This window comes from Lonchura striata, chromosome 7 (assembly GCF_050655825.1).
Source record: "Lonchura striata isolate lonStrDom1 chromosome 7, ASM5065582v1, whole genome shotgun sequence".
NCBI lineage: Eukaryota > Metazoa > Chordata > Aves > Passeriformes > Estrildidae > Lonchura > Lonchura striata.
The window spans coordinates 4,848,621-4,868,859 of record NC_140709.1 but is presented as its reverse complement, the minus strand read 5'-3'; the positions used below and the strand labels follow the sequence as shown (position 1 = coordinate 4,868,859).

The 20,239-nt window shown below is 40.9% G+C and overlaps 1 protein-coding gene across 2 annotated transcripts in view; it reads right to left on the bottom strand.

Annotated features, from left to right (window-relative positions):
• Nucleotides 1-20,239, bottom strand: part of LRP1B (LDL receptor related protein 1B) — a 627,450-nt gene that overhangs the window by 512,044 nt on the left and 95,167 nt on the right. The gene's annotated exons all lie outside the window — the stretch shown is intronic.

The window sequence follows — 20,239 nt, the reverse complement described above, 5'->3', positions numbered from 1 at the left end:
GCACTTAAAAGTTGACTTTTCTCCTCAGTCTCTCAGTAGGCATTGCTGTGACATCTCATTGCTATTACGTGAACAAAGAAGCCCTGAATATATGGTTAAATCACACGCCACAGCAAGCATTAATTAATTGATATTTGAATAGCATATGGAGAGCTTAAGAGTTGTACAACTGGGACATGGGAAGCATTCACTCAAATGTGACACCTCTGGTATTCCCAGTTCTCCCTGCAGCTCCCTGGGATGGCAAGAGCTGTGATTTTGGTGAGACACAATGCCTGGTGTCCTCGTTCCTGTGGCTGGGGGGTTACGGTGGGGTGGTGGTGGCTTTGTTTTCCATGTCACTGCTAGAGGTACTCATGCTCTTTGTGCACAATGAGAGGACATAGGTGATCTTTTACTTGTGAAAGTCTCAAAGCATGTGTATTTTTATTCAATTTTTCTGAAAGGTCAATATACTACAGATCACTTATCAGTGATCCTTCCTTGCCTAGCCATCATTTGTACACTGTAGCATCAGTTTTCCTGGTTCAACAGTCAGCTCCTAATAAAAGAGGATGACATGTATTAGAAGCAAAGAAAAATAGCTGTAATAATAGCACTCCAATCCTACTTACTTGTCTCTTAACCTCTTTCTTTCAAAGGCTCCCCGGCTGCAGTGCTCAGAAGAAAGTTGCCATTGAATTATCCACCGGAAACCCATTGGCATCTATTGCTGCTCTGGTACAGGGCAACAATAACTGATAGCACTTCTCACATCCCTGCCCCTCCTCCGCCTCAAACTATGGCTCTAGAAATAAAACCCCGTGCAGACACTGAATATTTTTTAAGTTAAGCTCACAGCTGCAGAGAGAAATCAGCTCCATCTGACAGCTCAGCCCCCCAGGACCCCGGTGCTCACCCACTGCCCCCCTGCTCCTCACAGCATTGTTCAGGAGAAGCACTTCTACAACAATTCTCACTGATCATGAAAGACAAATAAACCAAATCCCAGAAGCAAAAGCAAAAAGCATCAATACAGTTTTCTCCAGCAGCCTACCGCTATTTATACAGGTGACTGTGAACATTCACACATCAAAAACAATGGAATTTTGGCATCTCTTCCAGGAGCAGTCATCTCCCTAATGGATAGCACGATAAATACACTGTCCCTGATGAGGAAAAGATGCTTGAATCATTACAGCAGCAGTCAGTAATGAAAAGGATGCAGATCCAGTTCCCTGTCAGATTTCGTGATAGGAGATTTTTTTTAGAAATCTCACAGGTACATTTGGATTTCAGTACAAGGATCTAGGTAGCTTTTAATGTCACAATTAAAATTTCTGTGCTTTTCCTAACTTCACAAAGGAATTACCAAGATTGATACATTAAAAAACAAGGGATTCATCAGGGAGCTGGCAGCACACAGCTTTGGTATCTAAGTGGATGGAAATTTGAACTGGGTGAACAAACCCTGCAGCCTAAAACTCTACTGGTTCCACCAATGATTGGTTCCAGGGGGCAGAGGAACAGCCACAATCTGCTCCCTTTTTAGGGTACAGTAGTTACACAACTGCTGAGTTACACCTCTGTCCCCCAAATGCCCTCTGAGAAGGTCCCAGAAAACTTCCTAACAGAGGATGATTTGGTCTGTCTGCATGGCAAAATCCCAGAGTGGCTTGGGGTGGAATAGACCTTAAACACCATCCAGTTCCATCACCTTCCACTGTCCCAGGTTACTCCAAGCCCATGCAGCCTGGCCTTGGACACTGCCAGGGATGTGGCATCTTGTTTTTGCTGTATAAGCGGCACAAATGTATTCATCCAATGTTTTTCATGGACTGGCAAGAAAATTTCACAATTTTTTTTTTTTTTAAAGCACCTCTTGTGCTGATCTTGCAGTCCAGGCATTCACACTGCAATCTCTGCTATCTCATTTTTAAGATTAAGCAGTTAAATTGTCTTGGCCTGGATCTTCTTAATCACACTAATATCACTTTTACAGTGATCTGGGCTGAAAGGTTTAGTATGAAGGACAATCACACTCCTTTATTAACAACCAATGCTGAGCCAGTGCATTTAACAGGAAAGTCACTGTGGGCTTCAGAAAGAATAAGATCAGATTTAGACTCCTGTTGACATGGAAATACTCTGAAAAGTCTCTTAAGAAGTGTCCCAAGCACTGAAGTTCTCTTTTCCTTATACCCTAATGAAGTTGCTGCCACAAGTCTGAATTTGGAGCTTTTCTTCCTGTTGAATGTTAGTGTAAAGAATAAATAAGATCGATTAGAGTCATTTTGGCACTAAAAAAAGGCAGTGTACTCCATGTCCTTGCCAGGGCTCCCCTGTGTATCTGACAGGAATAGCTGCAAGGACTGGAGAAGCAGTAACTTTTGGAAAGGACTATATCTCCTGCAGAAGCACCACATTAAGTAGACCATTTCCAATGAATCCCAAATGCTCATGTTCATTAGCTTTTTGTGAAAGCAGAATACCATGTTAAATGGGCATTGCACAGCGTGACTTGTACTGGTGCCCTGAACGGAGAAAGAAGTCAAATGACATCCCCAAGTTAATCATTTAAAGGGAAAAAAAAAATATCCCCAGATTAAACATTTAAAGGGGAAAAAAAATTATCTGAGCAGAAGAAACATTGCTCTGTAGAACTGCAGTCAAACAGAACTGGGAAGAATACAATTTCTTTACACCAGAGCATGAAGTACATATATCTAAAAATCAGCTAATATCAACTTACTAGACCTTTAAACCAGAAGAAAATGTATTTTGCTATTTAGATAAGCAACACAATATGAGTTTGGGGACTCTGTTCAGCATGGAATGAGATATTAAACATCAATTGAGTCAGTTATATTATTAGATCAAAATCCCAGCATTTATATATTATCACTTTTCTTTTGCTTCTTTTTTATTTTTTTAACCTGAGAGGCAGTGCCTTCAATAAACAGTTTTCTCCATGAGTAAGGGACTATGGGAGCACTGAGGCTTTGCTCAGACATGGCATGTGCTGGCAGTTCCCAGTTCCTGAGATGGATGTGGCAGGATGAAGCCTCCCCTATTGCCCTCCATGCATTCTCTGCTTTGCAGCTAAAGAAACTTTCACCATGTGGCCCTGAAGGACCTGCAGCTTGTACACCTGCTGGGAAACTTTGTTCCGTGGCAAGTGTCAGGTATTTCTGCTTTTTACACAGACAAATCAATGTGTCATACATCAAGGATTTCACAAACACCACTGTGAACGAGTAAAGAGATTGAGTTCACTAAATGGGATATGACAAATGCCATCGTTGACTGGAACAATTACTGGTTTTCCACATATCTTTATAAAAAGTGACATCTATCACATAGCTAGAAGAAATATTTTTTGCCATGTAGGTGAGCCAGATCAAAGTAGAGAGTGGATTTAAACTGGAATATTCCCTTGTTTTTCCTACTGCATAAATTTTGCACATGATGTGCATCAGGATGCTCTTGCCTACTGTGTGCTTATTGCCAGTTCTTTTAGTTCATTTATATGAAAGTAAAAAATGAACAAAAGTATTATCTAACTCACTGGGGAGTTATGAACTGTCACTGCTATTGATAACAACAGGAAATGAGATCTGTGCCTGTTCCCCTTGCTCAGCATCAACATGGTAAAATCATAAAACAACTGAAAATCCTCTGTTTTTGCAATGCAAGGTGAGGGAGCAGCTTCAGCACTGTGACATCTCCAGTCACTCCAGCTGATTCATAATGGAGCAGTCAATCACGCCCCTGAGGCAACTCCTGCTCCTTCCTCGTTTTCAGCTCACCAAAGGACTTTGTCTAAAGCAGTCCAGCAACACATTTGTGCATGTCCTGACTCCAAAAAAACACCTCAGTGTCTGCTGACCTGGTGTCCAGATCAGAGTATCACTACACAGTAAAGAAGATGTAAGTCATCTACTTAATCAAATCCAGGCAGCCAGGATGCTGCACTGGATGGACCATGGCCAAAGACAAATGCTTCAGACAAAGGCAGACTTTGCAAAAGCAGATTAAGATCTGATTATGGATAAGAAGTCATGCTTTAAGTGTGGCAAATTTACCTACTTTTTTTTATTATTATTATTAGTTCTTTTGAATGGGTTATAAATCTTTCCTAGCAGAAGTCCAGCAGTGGGATTCTCTGTGGAGGGGAGTGCTGGCTATCAGCATGGCCCATTGGCATCTCCCATCTGGACACCTCAAAGTGCAGGATAGACCCTGCCCTCCCAGCAGCCATCAGCACCATAGATCTGGAGCTCATCCTGCACATTCCTGCTATGATTCTCCAGGAATCTGTTGAGAACCACCTCTCAACCCCTGGACAGAACTGCAGACCCATCATGAATTCCAGAAGGCACACACCAGGGACAGAGCAAGGAAAAAACACAGGGAAAGGACAGTGAGAAAGAGAGGTGTGATTTTGAGAACAGAAGGAAGCCAGCACAGACGAAGGAGAAAATCCCTTTTGAATCATCAGGTGACACAACTGCCAACATGAATAACAAAATCAGTGGCTGCTGCCCAGGACCAAACACTCCACACACACAGGCTATTGGCCAAAGTCCTGAAAACAACCCTTAAAAGCAGCCATTCCAGTGCCTTGATGCCCTTTTGTTCTCCAGAAGTAACTCTGTTAACTTGCCCTAGACTACTGAAAATACCTGACAACAAGCAATACAAGCTCAAGACAAAATCTAATATTGGGTCCCTTTAGGTTATCCATGCTCTTGCCTCTAAAAAAATCAAAGAAAAGCATCTGCCCTTGGTTCTGAGGGGCTGATCACCTAAGTAAGATTTATGTCAGGCCATGGAGTCAGAGTGATGGAATTATCCAGTTCTGGAAGGAAATGCTATTGGACAATCTGTGGCAACCCAGGGCAAAAATCTAAAGATGAAGAGGTGCACAAACCTTCCCTAAAATGTTAGTCCTTTCCCTCATTATTTCCCCTTTCCTTATGATCCTCCATCAAGCTGAAAGCCCGCAATGGGAACAAGATGCTTTGCTTGCAGGCAGAGCTACAGCTGTTCCTATCAAGTTTATGTCTTGATCAGAGAAAAAATATTACATTTTATCCCAAATCCTGCCAGAGGACTACAGCCTTCAGCTTCCATTTGAGAAGGTTCCTTGTGGATCTCTCCAACTGTTCCAATGCCCATAGGCTGGATGTCTCCACGAGGATGATACAGGAATGGCAACAAGTGTGGGTGTGTGAGGATGCTGCCATTCTGCTCCAGAGGCAGAATGACATTCAGCTCTGCACAGCAGAAAGGGAAGCACTTTGCTACAAGTAACATTAAAAAAAAACCCAAAGCCTGGAAAGCTGTGCTGCCAGACAGCTCTAGGAACAGAGCTTTTACCCTTGTGTAAGTACAGATGAAGAGAGGAATCAAGAAACACAGATGAAATGGAACAAGCACTAGAGCCTGAAGATGCTCTCAGCTGCTCCTGGTCCTCAAGCATGGCCACTCCAGCAGGAACACAGGTACTGAGTTGGGCTGGTCCCAATTAGCATGGTCCTTGCAGCAAAACTACCCATGTCAGCTCGAATTAGCTGCTGGAAAGTGTGAGGTGGACTAAATGCAGCAATTCACTCTCTCCAAAACCATCCAGCACCTGCAAAATTCACATGGGTGAGAGGAAAGGTGCAGCTGCAGCATGCACTGGTGCTGCCCCAATGGCAGAGTTGCAGAACATCCTCTGCCCCATCCCTGGCAGCCTTGGCCTCACAGAGGGTTTTGGGGCCTCGCTGCTGTGTCCTCTGACAGCTCCAGCAGCACCGGGCTCTTGGAGGATGATGTGCTGGTACTTGTTCAGCAGGGAAGAGAAGCATTGGTGCTGCTTCTATCTGTACTTCAGCCTTTTGAAATCAAATATTGCCTTTTTTCCCTTCAAATCCAAGTCCCCTCAGAGAGCCCTCAGTTTTCCATTTCCCGTCAAAACCACAAGGCGCCCAGCAACTCATGCATAAAAATTGGTCATGAACTCATGCAGTGTGAGTGTACTTGCACTTGATGAATGAGGCAAGAGATTTCCAATTTGTAAAGTTATTATTCCATAAGCACAGTTTACCAGGTAGAAACTGTAAAATTCAGAAATATTTATTCAGATAAGATCTGATATTGATTTTCATTGCTTTTCCATTCTGGCAGGGATTTTTAAGGACCCTAGCAGCTACCTTCTCCCAGTGATACCACCAAAGCTCCACTGATAATGAAAAAAATCTCCACCATGTTAGCAAAAGCACATGTGAATGTGAATTCCACAATAATCCTTGAAAAAGGAATACCTTCTATGCAGTGTTAATAAAGCAATTATAACACAAGTGGCACAGGTTTTTTTCTGTGATTTCCTAATTAACATGATTATCAACTGCTTGTTATCAAAGCAGTTTCCTATGCTTTGACTTACAGCATACTGTAAACAAATTTAAGATGCCATTTCCTGCTCCATCGTTTACATCACACTGTTCATTCACACTTGCATTTGTTTTTCCTATCTGTTAGTACATTTCAGAGAAAACCCTACATTGTGATGGGGAAGAAAAGCAATACTAGAAAAAAAGCCACAAAAAGCAGACTAGTGGATTATTTCCAAATAAATCAAGTGTCATGGGAATTTTTTTCATGAATTTGTGAAACTACATATCAGTAATCCAGAAAAACTACCTCCTTGTGCATCAGTGTTTTATTTGTCTGCTCTCCAACAGATGCCACTGATAGTTTACTAAATGGTGCACTGCTTAATAGATTTTGTGGAGGAAAAAGAACACTTATTTTCATACAAATTAAATCCTGCACGAACCTAACTGGAGCATTTAGGGGAAAAAGGCTTTGGTCCAGTACAGTGGGGGAGCAGAGTGGGAGAGCAGAATTTCTACTGTTTCTGAGGTTAACATCAAGCAACTTCCAACACGGCACATTCTTCTGGTTTGCTGTTTCCTGTAAATGCCATCCCGTGGCTAAATTTTTCCAGAACCAGCAATTTAAATATCCAGCTCTTTGAAATGACATCTCTGTGGTGGTGCAGCTGTCAGAGAGTGCTGAAACCCTCAGGTCCCATAAACATCCACTAATGAGATGAAACAAGATCTAAAGTACTCAAATGTTGATAAGTACAGAATGTAGCTCACGATGTACTCTTCACAAATTAGTGAGGGGTTGCTATGACTCCTTAATGAAATGTTATTATGTTTTAAAACTGAAACCAGACATCTGGGGACGGGGGGAGGAAATGGGAGCGAGTGTTTGAACACCGTTGTCTAGGCTTCCTTTCATCAGCCAGCTGAATTTGCTTACTTGTCCTGAATGAGTGGATCCATTTCTTCAGCTGGTGCAGTGCTTTGCAATAAAGCCGAGCAGTGTGTGCCGAGTTCCGCTCCCTGGGAAGCAGAAACCACTGCTATGGGAGAGGAGGCTTCTGTAGGAAAGGCTATAGGAGCTGCTCTTTCCTGGCTGTAAAAGTCTCCTGTCTCCCTGCAGCACCCAAAGGATTTGACAAATGCAAATGCCAATGTATGCAGCACGTCCTCAAAACGACCCATCAGATCTTCAAAAAAATTAAGTATTAAAGTGGTGAGAATTGCTTGTTTCATGCTAGACTCAGATGGAAAAATATTTGTTTTGAAATTATTTGTATGAGACTATGACAATTTCTCTCCTTACTAACCTTGATATACATGCACAGAAAGACCGAGAGAGACAGAAGAATACAAGTATCTATATACACATACCTGAACACAAAAGGTATGTATACAAAATTTAAATGACAGACAAGGACAGATCTGGCTCCAGCTACAGATTTCTGACCTCATGGTAAACACTGATTTTTTCAACAGTGCCCAGCACTCACAGAGCTATTTGCCTCCTGAGTCACAGAGCAATCACTGTATTACCAGTCACAATAAGAACTAAATGCTTCATCCCTGGTGCTGGAAGGTGATTCCAAAATCACACATGGAGAGCCATGGGTTAAGCTAGAGCTAGTAGACACCCAGGAACACACTTCCTTCAGCTAATCCTAAAAACATTTCTTTAAAATTGTCCTTTAAAACTTTCTTTTGAGCGGATGAAGTGAGGGAGGACCGTGCTGACAGAGATTAAACGAGCTGGCATTCACTCTCCAGCACTCCAGGACACTCAGCCTGCTGCTGGCACTGCATATCAACACTGCACGTGGGCGGCCAGCGCTGCCCCCATGGGTGGCTCTGGCAACTGATCCTGTCTCCTAACAAACAAGCACACACATGTATACCCATTTAAAATCAGGTTCAGCTTAAATCTGATCCATTGAACCGATTTCACTGTCCTGCTAGTCTTGTCTACCTTGCATGTGGCAGTGCATCCCCTCGCCCCATGATAGGGCTGTGGCTGGAGATCCTGCATCACTATTGCCTCCCCAGGGTCGCTATTTTCCAAACTAAGGGTATTTTTTATATTGGCAATTCTGGTAATAGCTCTTGTGGGGAAAAATTTTAAAAAGGAGACTAAAGCCATGCAAGTTCAGAAGTCTGACAGCTACTCCTGGCCTTGGCAGACCCACAAATGGCACTGGGGCCCGCGCCGCAGCCAACGGCGTCAGCCCAGCCTGCAGGGATGAGTTCACACACCTCCTTATCCATCACTCTGGCTGCTGGATCAATTGAACCCATACATCAGAGCAGAGGCCCAACCTGCTTAGTACACTCAGAGAGATATTTCTTACATTAATTACTGAACAAAGAATCATAGAATCATTTAGGTTGGAAAGCCATCTAAGATCGAGTCCAACTATTCCTTCAGCACTGCCAAGCCCAGCGCTGAACCATGTCCCCAAGTGCCACATCTACACACCTTTTATAGACCTCCAGGGATGGTGACTGCCACTCCCCTGGGAACCCCATTCCAGTGCCTGAAAACCTTTCAGAGGAGAAATTTTCCCTAATGTCCAACCTGAGCCTCCTCCAGTACAACTTGAGGTAATTTCCTCCTGTCCTTGTTACCTGGGAGAAGACACTGACCTCACCTCACTACAATCTCCTTTCTGGGAGCTTAGAGACTGATAGACACTGGTAAGGTTCCCCTGGGCCTCACTTTCTCCTGGCTGAGCCCTCTCAGCTCCCTCAGCTGCTGCTGGTGCTCCAGATCCTTCCCCAGCTCTGTTCCCTTCTCTGGATTCTCTCCAGCCCTTCAATGTTTTTCTTGTGAGGGGACAAAAGTGACCCAGATTCAAAGTGTGGCCTCGCCACTGGCCAGTACAGGGGCACAGCTGTTGCCCTGGTCCTGCTGGCCACACTATTGCTGATGTAAGCCAGGTGCCATCAGCCCTTTTGGCCACAGCTGGCTCATGTTCAGCCTCTGCCAACAACTTCCCCTACACAGACTTCAGCTGGACATTGAACAAGCAGATGACTTTGACTGAATCCATAAACTTGAGCATGACTTTGTAATTTGAATATAAATGTGGAATTGTAAAACAGCACTCAACGTACGCAACAGGACCCAGCTCTCAGCGCCTGGGCAGGAGCCCTCACCCCCAGCATCAACATTTGCAGGAGGAAGAGCACATCAGCATCACAGAGGCTTGAACATAGACCATCCTGAGGGAAAAGCTCTGTGTGAGCACAAGCACTTCAGTATGTAGATGGAGGAATAAAATCTTGACACTTAAAATTAATGGTAAAAAAACCAGATTGGATTAAAATCAGCTTTATTCCTTGTTAATTATATTATTTTCTTCCCCTAATTGCTATATTCACATCATAAAGTGCTATGTATGCATTTGAAATGTTTTAAAAGAAGGATAAATAAAAATGAAGGAAAATTTATGTATGCACACATATATATGCATTTATACATAGCTTAATTACTTTCAAGCTATTCAAATACTGATTTCAACAATCTAGTATTGGAAATCCCAGGCTGGTACTACAGTTATGTAATCAATAATCCCAAAGTAAGTACTTTACATTTCCACAAGGAAAAAATAAAAATTAAAAGATTCAAAGTGATTTAAAGAGTGATTCAGATGATACATGAAGTGATTTCTATTTATTACTACCTACTCTTTCTGATTTTTAATACCAACATAGAGGTTTCAGGACAAGATTTCCAAACAATTTGGTCTTCTTCCATTTGGCAAACACTGTGTCTAATGGAGCTTGAAATTAAACCACCTTTTTTTGGTAATTCCCTCTTTGCAAAATCCCAGCAGTGATGAGGGGCTCTCCTGTTCACGGCCTGTAGCAGAGGATGCTCAAAAGAAAAGAGCATCTCTCACACAAACAGCTTCTCTACTCTGTGAGGCTCCAGTCCATGAATGAGGTCAGAAGGAGCTAACACCTTAAAAATTGATAAAATGTAATAGTACACTGTATTTTGATTTTTGCTGCAAGTACAGAAGAGTGGGATTTATGTCTTTGACCGCCTGTGCTAGGATAAATGTAAGTGATAAATGGGCACTGTAAATGACAAACAGTGGATGTTGTTACCACCTCACTGGGAATCTGACAATATCCCCTTGGAAATCCCTGTCTCACTAGATTAGCAGTGCATGCAACTTAATTAAAGAGACTTCTTCAACTCTTATTGAACATTTCAGTGACTCAAATAAATACACTCACAGGTCTAAGTTTGTCTTTTTCTTCTTAAGGGTACTTGATCTTTTCCTGCATTTCAGAATGCATTTGGACAATCTGATCTGCTTTAAGAGATGAGTTATGAAAGCTGTGTTTTGAAATGTCTAGGAAACACCTGACAGCCACAACATGGACTTTTCCTTATCTGTATTTAAGTTGGAAGTTTCTCGTGTGGAGCCTTTAACACATTAGTCTTCATCCAGACTTTTAGTTTCCACCTTCAAAGTAACAGTCACATCTCCATATCTATACCAGCTACAGCTACTGAGGGTATTTCAATTTGATTTTTAGTCTGGCAATGGGAAAAGTATTTTGCTAGTTTTTCCATTTGTTTACTCTGGGCCATCTGTTATCTCTTCATGAATACTTCATTCCACTGCTTCCTACACTGCAAGCATCTCCCCTTTTCCAGTGCACCCTGTGTGCCAGTGTTGAAAAGGGGATGGGTTTTGCCAGAGCCACTCCTCATGGAACAAAATCAGTGTCCTGAACTGATCAGCTGTTCTCTCTCAAACCACACAAATCTGCTGTAGGGCAGTGACAGATTGACATTGCCCAAGATTTATGCTCTATTTTCCAAATGATTCCTGGGAGATCATGACCTTGCTGTGGATTTTCTTTGAGGAAAAACTTAGAATTATTAAGTTCAGATGATATGTAAATATATGGATAGAGGCTTCTTTCAGCAGGTGATTGCCAGAGTATTCAATGACTGCTTTTTTTGGTACAAAAGACACCTTCAACTCTCTCCTTCCCTGAAAATCTCCTCATAAATGTCTCTGATGGCAGATCGTTAAATGCTGAGCTGTGGCATTTCCCTGAAGATATAATTATAAAGCTGTGGGAGGACAAGAGACAACTCTTTAGACCACACTCTTCATTCTTTTATGGCTGTGTAGTTCAGTGGCTAATGTGTATATTGAATTTAATTTAATCACTTCTGTTATTCTACCAGTTAGATAGCAGCCATTTCATCCAGACATATTATTAAATTATTTATATGGGACTTTCTACAAGCTCAACCTCATTAAGATGGAGTTAAAAGTTTATAAGCTCCAAAATAGCATGCCTGGCTGAGGTTATGGTGAGAAAGCTGCAGTACAAGAACATTACATTTCCATGTTGGAACTCATAAGCCTGCTTATGAGCCAGATGCCTAAAATCCATCACCGCTGGAGATCCAGCACATGGAGACACAGGAATTTGCAGAGTAACACGATGGGCCAGCCACTCCTCAGGGCTCTACAGCTTCATTGATCCAGTGTTCCCTGGCATGGCAGATGAGACACACTGGCTGCATGCAGATGCTGATATTTAGGTTAGGATCATATGGAATCCCACCCAGACAGCCTGGAGATGGAGCATCACTTAAGAAGTTTTGAAAAGTTTGTTTGTTTTGTTGTTTTGGGCTTTTTTGCCTGGAAAATAGTTACATTTTGCACAGATTTTTTTTCTGAACTTGTTTTTTCTCAGTAGTTGCTTGAATAGTATTTGATTCCTTGGAGGATAGTTTAGGTATTGTGTTCATTTTTGCTAAGGGCCTCACAGCTTGGTTTTAGACACTCCAAAAAAAAAAAAAGGCAGGAATGCTAATCCAGGGATGCTAATCCATCCTATTCCCCAGTGCCACACAATTAATGTAATGCCAGATTACCAATTTTACCTGTTCAGCCTTCCCACTTTCCCTACACAATCCTTGCTATTGCCTACTTCCAATCCCCTACTCCTACAGACTGCACAGTGCCTCAAACTCACAAAGCACCTCCCAGGTATCCCCTGCAAGGTACACTCATCTGGTGAGATTCTGGAGGCAGAGCCTGTCCCCAGAACTTCTGGCTGAGCTAAATTAAAGCCTCTCTCCTGAATATTTGTGAATCCAAAATGCCATGTGAGGATATTCTTGGCCTTCTGCTCCTTGCTCTCCAGAGGTGGGACAGCAGCAGGATTCAGGGCCAAGCCAATCAGGGTGTGAACAGCATGGGCTGGAAGCTGGTGCAATCACATCTCTTCAACACTGACATCACTATATACAACTACTTGAAGTTAAGATTTCTTTGAAAATTACCTCCTTTTAATATGCTTAACTAGAACAGGCTATGCTCAATTGACAATGATTTCATAGCCCTCTCTTTGTTTCCATTTTAGGAGCCATTCAATAATTACCTGTCTCACAACCACATTCTTCCCATCACGTGCTCTAACTAGACAAACTCCATGTACAAATATCCCTACAAGTCTGAACTTTGAATATGAAGTTTCCACCCACAGGTCACGGGACTTGTTCAGCAATATTTTGGAGCAAACCTTTTCCCCTTCCCAAATGGTATATTGCTGAAGTCAGATAGGTTTCAGCAAGTTATCAAAACATGAACATAAATTAAATCACTGTGTTCTGGATTTCAAAGACTGAGACATTTCCTAGACATTTAGCTGACTGGGCATGTGGGCAGTTTCCATGAGCTTTAGGTAGTACAAGTACTGTTTTTACAACAGCAAACTGTAACTATCTTCTTTCAAAAATCTGGCCATTTCCTGCAGCTTGCAGGGAAAAAGCTCAGAAGTTCTTGTTGTTAAATATGCCAAAATATGTCATGCAATATACATAGGCATAAGAGACTATAAGAACAAGGGACATGTGAAAGAGAAAGATAGGGAAAGAATACAGCCTTATCTATCACAAGTTGTTATTTGACTTAGCATGATTTTAAATTAATCTTGCTAAACTAGTATAAAGACTTTGTAAACCCCATAAATCATTTTTACCGTGGTTTAAATCCATTTTTTAAAAAACAGATTAAAGTCGTGGACACAGGAACTCGTTACCACAAGTAACAGATTTGTGCACCACAGGCAATCTTCAGTAAAGTGGAATATGTCACATGAACTGAAATAACACTGTCTGTGGAGATGCTTGTTTTAATTTATCTGAATCACCTAAGCCTGTAGGAAACAGAGACCTCCTATAAAAAACACCAAGACTGTAAGAGGCCAAGCAACTAATGTGTGAGGAAAGAGCATGGATTGTGTTTTGAATGATACACTACATGCATAGAGGTCTGGAGATAAACATTCGTGTAACACAAATTTATAGCACTGCTGAGTGCTTTCCATCACATCATAACACCAAAAGAACAAAGCTGGAATGTTTTCTTGCCAAAATGGGATTTTCTAGCACTTTGCTGATTGCTTGTTTTTATAGCACAATCGGTTTATTTGACTTGTTTCAGTCTTCCTGCATTGCAGCTTCTGAGCCTGACCTGCAGGAACAACAGCATTTGAAAACTTGGTTAAATATTGCCAAGCACATCAAAGATCACTGCAGTCAGCTGAAAAATGACTATTGACCTCTGTGATCCCTGGTGTATGTGCTCACCATGCTCCAGTGTCTGTCCTGGAAAATGTTCCATTCTGGAAGCTTGAAAAAAAGAGGCAAGAAAATTGAGCTGCTCTCCATCCTAAAGACAGCATTGTCACATTAAAGATAATCACATTTGCCATTAGAAATGTACAAAAGCAATCAAAGTGAGGCTCTTACTTAAGGATCAAAAGGCTTCTGTAATTCTGCATCACCAAGTCACATTACTAATGGTCTTAAGAAGGACTAAACAACCTGCACAAGTGCCTTCAACTGCAGCATTCTTGCCATTCATTTCCTCTGCTATTTATACTCTTAATTTATAAATAATATATGGATTTACAAATTCTTTTAGCACAGGTGGCTAGTTTCTTCCTGCTTTCCAATTACACTACAAGTTGGAAGAATTAGAAGCAATTTCCATGACAGTGCAGGGCAGTGCCAGCATGTGCCACTGCAAGGTCTTCTATGCAACCTCTCCCCCCTCCTTTTGCCACAAAATTGCATTAAAAAAAAAAATATACTAGGAATCCCATCAAATCAGGTTCTGTCATACAAAAAAGTTTGCAGACTTTTTCCTAGTCTGATGCCCATTCTCCAGGGAGTTCAACTGGACTTCTTTGAAAAAAGCAGTGGATAAATATAGATTTTTTTTTTAAAAAAACAAGTGAAATGCTATGGGTCCCAGCCACAAAAGCAGGGACACTGAAAATTAAAAATTACATTCATGGCTTTTATTCACACTACCAGTTTCTTTCTTGATCTTATGCAGCAGCCTCGTTTTTCAGTGACCTTTGTGGTGCTGTAAGAAGAAAGGAATGGTTTGACACAATAAATCATGATGTCACTTTTGCTGTAATTGTAAAATACCCGACTAGATTTTTTTCTTTAATCAAGGTGAAATATAGGGCTCTCTTTAGTGGGCTCAAATCAACTCTAAATCCCAGTAACAATTAATTTTCTTGTCCTAATCAAATCCCCAGTTGATGTAGGCCTGTTCATGGCCAAATTTAGTTTAGTATGAATACTCAGAAAACTGTGTGTTGAGCACATTAGAAAACAAGCTAAAACTTTGCATTGCTCAATCCAAACCTGTCAGGTTACTTGCAGTTATTTTTAAGGAATCTCCTTATGCAGGGTTTAGCCTTTAGGGCTAAATGAGCAACAATTTTGAAGCTTATTACTTTATTTCTGACTCATAACTCTATGGTAACTCCCAGGAGAATTCCACTCTTATGGGGTTAAATGAAGTTGGAAAGGTTTGGACTGGGACTAAATGTTCCATGTCCTTTAACATCTTTGTAAGTGTTTTATTCTATGAATATTTCATGTTGAAGAAAAACCTTGTTTGTGCATGCCAGATAAGAAAGGTTTCAAGGATCTGCCATCTAGCCAAGAAAATAAGAAAATACATCAGAAATCCTTACTAGGGAGAAAACAAGAAAATGCAGCTCCAGGAACAAGTCAGACACTTGAGAATGTTTCATCCCCCCCAAATTTACATCCTTACCCAGCAGAAAAATCTGCTGCTGCTGGTGCACGTTAACGAAGCCTGAGATCAATGATCAATAGTAAGTGGGTAATTAAGAGCCTAGTTGTGTTTAAGGGACTTCTGTTGCTTGTTTGATACGCTCAAAATTGTATCTGTGTTTAAAACTTGCATTTTTAGTTAATTATGAAAAAATGAGCAGTAGGAGGTTGACAGGGAATTCCTGTAGATACTGGGATCCAAGCCTTGGGAAAAAAGGCAAGAAGACAATCCCAAAAAACCCAAAGCAACCAGGAGCAACAAAACAAGAGGAGCAGGGCTAACAACTGACTTGCACCACAGGCAAATTGATGTTTTCAAAAAGTGACTCCAAGGAGTCAGATTAGAACCCATTTTACACAGAATACTCTTGCCTTTGCTTTCTCAAATTTTTTGATGTGAGTTGGTTTATTCTCCAACCTGTGAACAGGGCAATGATCACATGAAATCCAAACTGGTTTGTTTGGGGAAGTAATTAACAGTGAAAAAATAGAGCTTTCAGACTGCCTTGATCTTAAGTTAGGAATTATATTTTGATGCGAAATTCCTTCACACAGGACTGAAATCAGCTGTGTGCATGGGAAGGGCTGCTCAGGAATTCCAGGTCTCATTAACAGCAATTCCAGGTCTCATTAACTTGATCCTTTTGTGATACTTAAATACTACTGCAGCATTCCTACATCCCCTTCCTAATAATCATAAAATAAATGCATTTATACTTATTAGAAAGGAAATGTGAAGATTTATGGCACATTTTTTGAAAGCTATTTATATGTTTGCAAAACCAACAACCCTCGTCATTTTTTAAATTAATAATGTATGTCATGGCCTTGATATTTATAGGTACAGGTTTTTTTGCAAGAAAATGTTAATTACATTCACCAGCCATGAGCAGAATATATAAGAAGCAATTTATAAATTAAACACAGTAATTTGGGGTTTCAGGAAATCAGAAGTAAACTGAAATTATATTTAGATTCAAGGAACAGAAATAGGTAGTGATTCACTACAGCACGGTAAAGCATAATCAACAGATGGCAGAACAGTACTGGTCTTGGGGTTTTTGTGTTGTCTTTTTTTTCTTAGTACACATTAATCTACATTAGGTTTATAAGACAATTGTCATTGCTTAATAAGGGTATGAGAACAAATTTGTGGTTTGGAAGCATGGCAATTAGAACACCTAAGAAATACAAAAGAGGTGAACCCATGCAACTGATGACTGGAAAAATAAAGTTTTAATTTAGATCTTGAAGTAATAGTCCCAGAAAGCAGAGTGATTCAGAAAAGTTTAAGTTGTAATATGAGATTAACTTTTAAATTAAAACCACTGACATATGCAAAGAGAAAAAAAAAAACAAAAACAAAAAAAAACCAACACAACAGAAGACAAGCCTAATTACTATTAGCTCATGCTTGTCCCAAAACTAAAGTAAACCTGAAGTCATGAACCCAAAAAGCTGTTCCACAGCATTATGAATTAAGGGAAAGCCAACTGTGGAACCTGAGAAACACCAGCAGAGCTAAATCCCTCCTCTAAGTATTCACTGGGAAAAATAAACAACAAAAAAACTTAAAAAAACCAAAACCAAAAATAAAACCATCAACCAAAACCAAAACCAAACACCAACAATCACAAAAAGGAAATTAACCCACCTACACACCTGCTTTGAACAAACTCAGTACCAGAGAAGGACCTGCAGGTAAATTGACATTCCCAGTAGGAGCAAAGCAGGTTAATGAAGAAAAACACTTTTTTGTCTCCATCTATTGGTCAGAAGCCCATTTAGCTGCTGGTTGGGTATGTATTTTGCAGTACTGTTCCAGAAAGGACATCTGTATAGCAAATACCCCAATATCCCTATCTTTTCTATCTTGTGATGAGCCTTTTTGATGCCCAGGAGCACATTCTCCATCTGCCTGATCAAAGCCTTTTTGTACAGAATGCAGGTGTCCAAGTTCATTATTTGCTTGTAAGGCTGCAATAATGCAGCAGCCTTTGACAAACCACCTTCCTCCCAGAGAAATAAAGTATGTGCCTTTTGTGAAAAGAGAATATTACAGAAAGGACCAGAAACCGAAGAGGTAATTTGAGTTTTTAACTAAGCACAGGAGTTAGAATAGCATATTGACATGATTTCTGGTGACCTCAAAACCAGAATGGTTTAAGAATATTTTTTTTTTTAAATAATAAATATAAATGTAAAGGTTTGAATGGAAAAGAAATAATGCTTTATGAATTCTTCAGTTAGGGAAGTGCATTAGCACTTCAGGAGAGAAGATGCAAAGGGAATAAGTAGCTATTTAAATGTGAACAGCATCCCTTGATTTTTTTTTCCTTATTTTTTAACATTACCTTCCACAATAAAACAACCTGCATATAAGTTAATATTGGCATACTGTCCCTGCTCAGAAAGCATTCCTGCTACATTACAGAAGGCAGCTGGGCGGCACAGTAAATGTGTCATTTGCTATTTAACATCTCTGTGACCTGGATTTAAATTCAGAGTCACACAAAATGAGACTTCAGTTCCCTCAGAGGACTATTAAGGCACACACAGAAAGACTTGTGAGGCGTCCAAAGCCAGAGGGAACGCGCTCCCTGCGCCCGCCCCTGCGCACACACACCCTCAGAGCCCATGGGGGAGAAGGAACTGGATAATTTTTATTAAAAGGATGCCTTCAGTTTGGAACAAGAGCACCCAACTACTGTGAATAAATCTTCTGTTTATTTAAAAGTTTACCCACAAGGCTTCAACCTCCCCATGAGAAAAGGCATTTGATATGTCGCTTTATCCCAGAGCCTCACACAGAGCTTTGCAGGTCTAATTGTTTTCCTGTCCACAAAGAGCAAAAAGGAAAGCTGTGAAAATTCAAAAATGTTATATTCACTCCCTTAAAGCATCATTACCCTCCATCTAATGCATAATACTCCCAGCCTTGCTGCTGCATCTGTGCACAGAGCAAGCTGTATGTCTTACCTTTACAAGGCAGGGCAAGAGCTTATGATGAGGCTTGTCTTTAAGCTCAAAACTCACCTTCTTTATTAGTTTTACATATGCCACCACAAAACAATTAAAACTTCAGCTTCAGCATGAGTCAGTGTTTTAGGCCCAGTTATTATCTTTTTGAGAGCTGGCCCAGCAAGACCTGGAGACCAACACACAGGTGAGGTGGCATGTGTGTACATCACACATCCCTGGTGATGTGAGCCCAGCACCTCTCACCCCACTGCTGTGCCCTCCGCCCTGACCCACACCAGTTTGGTCCCTGCAATGATCCTGCTCTGCCCCTGCTTCCAGCTCCAGACTCCTGTCCTCTGCAACCAGCTACATGCAGCAGCCCTCCCAGCTGAAATAAACCTTTTTTTTAATATTACTTTTTCTTTCTTTCTTTCTTTCTTTGTGTTTTTTTTTTTTTTTTAATGGACTTAAACAGATTAATTCCTTGGTGCTCTAACTATTATGGTAGTACTGGCACAGAGAAGGAGGTACAAAGGTATCATCTATGTACAGACCTAGATTAAATCTGACCCCTTAGACATGAACCTCAGTAACTCAGCTGTGAGAAGAGATACTTGTAAAGTTTCCAGGTATTTTCCATAGAGTATTTTTGCCATCATTTCCTTGAAACATTGAAAAAAATATTTATTGCAAGAGAGCCAAGTTTAACCAAAGCATCTCAAAGTGTCAATCTAAATCAAGTCACTCAATATTAATGCACACCTGTCTGAACTTCAACATGGTCTTTTCACTTTCATTAAAAAACAAAATATTTTGAGACCTTTCTGAATAAAAAAAAAATGAGGATGAACTGAGTCCAAAGTAATGCTGAAAGGTTCCTGAGAAGGAGCAACCAAAGATAGCTATATCTTCCTGCACACTTTAACTGGTCCTTTGCTATGCAGAAGACAGATTCAAGGGAGAAATTTAAGAAGGATTTGGATACCTGTCTGATGTGTGACAAGCCAAAATTACCTCTTCAAAACCCCTTTGGCCCCCAGACGGTCGTGTCTTGAAAAGTATCAATAGACCTGCCAGTCATCACTCCCCTCATTGCCACCCTGCCCCGCTGCAAGGACAGAACCTTGCCCATGTTTAGCATGAATCTGCTTCCCCAAAGCATCTTATTATTATTTTTGTTATTACATTAAGGGCCTTTCACAGCTCAGGCAGGTCCCAGAGCAATGTGAGGTCTGAGAGCACCAGACCAGGCTGTGCCCCAGCTGTCCTTGTTCCTCTCTTCAGGTATAAAAGTGCCACCTCCATCATCTCTCTCATTCTCACTCACCAAAACTATTTTCTTATTTTATTGTACTAACCATTTCAGAAAGACACCTGTCTTCAACCTCAGGCCACACCAGGCATTTTCTCCTGGTGGCAGCAGGAGATCCCACACCCAGAGACTTCAAGTGGACCCTGTGAAGGCTTCTGCATCTCTCCAGAGTTTGAGTCATACACCCACAGAGTTAAAACCACATATTTTTCGATTTACATTCACAGTTTTATCTGTATTTTGTCACTGGCACCAAGAGTTACATGTGCTAAAACACCTATGAGCCCCAGGTTTCATCAAGGATCTCTTTTTTGGCAGAATTTCCTTTATTTATCTTATTTCCCTACAGAAAACTCTAATTGGGATGTTATCTGCTGGCTTTATTCAATTCCAACAGGACTATTCAGGGCTAGGGATAACTATAAATCAAATGCTTCAGAATAAATCAAAGCATAAAATTACATT